Below are 2,605 nucleotides of genomic sequence, written 5' to 3' on the forward strand. Positions count from 1 at the left end.
TAATCTTCTTCTATTACCCTGCTGTTCCACAGGATGAAAGAGTTTTCCCGTTCAAACTGGGTCATTGATATTCCTACCGTGTTCTCTCTAATTCAGCACACTTCTACTTGATATACCGATGACCCGTTGATCTGCCTAGGATATTTGTGGAGCTTAAACAATTTTGCGCTTGTTTGTATGCATTCTTAAAGAATGGGGCAATATTACGTCATCTAAAATGTAAACTTGTAGAGGGGCATCTAAATATCGTGATTTCAGTTCCATCTATGTTTTGGGTCCTTTTTTGCAGAAGGTATCATAAAGTTAATACCCGTTAATCCAGGTCTGTCGGCCCCATTTTTTGCAAAAGTATATTTTACGATGCAGAGCAGAATCTCAAATTCAAATGACGTGTAATTCCGAAGTTATGGCTGATTAAAAATTTCACTCCTATAGGATGTTCCATAAATTTCAGTCTATATACCAGTTTAAGCCCTGTGAAAATCCATTTAGTAGTTCCGGAGATTAGTGAGTTAAAACAGATAAACAATCTAGTTTCTTTTTATACCAGTTAAAGCCCCATGAAAATCCATTCAATAGTTCCGGAGATTAGTAAGTTCAAACAAACAAACAATCTACAGTTTAAATAGAGTATAGATAGATATGGATACTTTACTTTAAACATTCATATATGTGTATGCCTTCACACTAAATTTCAAAGCCATTTGACTTACGATTCCAAAGTTATTGCTGATTAAAAATTTCACGACTATGGGATGTGCCACGGCCCTTGTAAACACACATTCATATATGCCATAAGGGGCTACCATGGATATGTCTTAATGCCAAATTTCAAATTCATGTGACGTATGATTCCGAAGTTATGGCCAATTAAAAATTTCACACGTATACGATGAGCCACGCCCTTTTTACAAAAGTATATCCACTTTACAATAAGCATCTACCATAGATATGTATGTTAACACACCAAATTTCAAAGTCATGTGACTTACGCTTTGGAAGTTATACCTGATTAAAAATGTCACGCCTTTGGTAGGTGCCACGCCCCCTTGCCAGATCTCATTATTTTATACCCTAGGTTAAAGCCCCATAAAAATCCATTGAGTAGTTCCGGAGATTAGTGAGTTCAAACAGACAAACAATCTACAGTTTTATTATAGTTTAGATTATTATTATTGGTTTATAAAACATATTCTGACAAACATATTCTGAGCATTCAGAATATATGAGTCTGAAAGGAGTCCTAGGTGGGTAAGAAATATGAGCTTCAAAAACAAAAAATGTGTGACTCTTATATGAATATTTTAGGAGTTATAAATGATCCAAGTTTGGAGCCAGCACTTTGTGGCTATATAAAAACAATAATGATTCGAAATTTATATCTAAACTTGTTTATACAGAAATTGAAAATATTTAGAAAACAAAAAATATACAAAATTTAGTTGCAGCTGCTGCTATTAAATGTATGTTGGAATGTTTATATGAACTGAGGTATGTATACATACATGTGCATAGTATTTGAAGTTCAATAAGAGTTGAAAAATAAGGCCAATATGGCTCAAAGGACAACATAAAATAAGAGTCCGAATGAAGTTATTTATGAGGACTATAAGACACATTTAAGAGCCTCAAAAAAACTCTGAAAAGATTCATATATGAGGCCAAAAGTTGCTTTAAAAAGAGTTCAAAATGAGACGTTTATGAAGCCAATAAGAGTCCAATATGTGTCATTTGGAGGCTCATTTGATGTATGAATTTAAGCTCATATAAGTCGACCTTCGGAGGAAGGAAACCACACTAATTTCGGGCTCTTAAATGAGCTCATTATGAGCGTAAAGGCTCCGAAATGGGACTCCTTAAAGACTCATTTATGACTCCAAATGTATATTTCATTGATATATACATATCTCTCGCTCATAGGGAAAGCACTTATTGAATTTTGTTTTTCGTTTTGCGCATGCATTTTCTTTTTACTTTAAAATTTCAATACTTCACACAAATTAAAAAAACGTTTTTCTTGATAAGTCAATGCTGAAACCACACGCTTTATTTCCCTTTAAATAAATTTTTCTTTGTCGGCCGCCGTGGTGTAGTGGTAAGCAGTGCGCGCTTCCACTCCGCAACGCCTGGGTTCAAACCCTGGTCAAAGCAACATCGCATAAATATAGAAAAAAGGTTTTTTCTTAATAGCGGTCATCCCTCGGCAGGCAATGGCAAACCTCCGAGTGCATTTCTGCCATGAAAAACAGCTTCTCATCAAAATACAAGCGCCGTTCGGAGTCGGCGTAAAACTGTAGGTCCCGCCGCTTTGTGTGACAACATCAACGCGCACGCCACAAATCGGAGGAGAAGCTCGGCCAAACACTAAAATATGTGTAAGCGCCAATCTATTATTATTATTAAATAAACTAGCAAATGGCTGGCTCTCTTCGCGACGCCTTATAAGAACTTTTGCTTTGACCTATACAAAAATAGTGTTGCTATGCAAAAACGGTTTGTAATGTAAAAACTATTGGTTTAGGTTGAAAGGACTGAAGAGCAGACTCATGGGCCAATAATAATAGCGCTGAGACAACATTTGGGTTAAGTCCTAATCTCCTTCGAT

Source organism: Rhagoletis pomonella, unplaced genomic scaffold (assembly GCF_013731165.1).
Source record: "Rhagoletis pomonella isolate Grant_MI unplaced genomic scaffold, Rhpom_1.0 Rhpom_scaffold_00867, whole genome shotgun sequence".
Taxonomy (NCBI): domain Eukaryota; kingdom Metazoa; phylum Arthropoda; class Insecta; order Diptera; family Tephritidae; genus Rhagoletis; species Rhagoletis pomonella.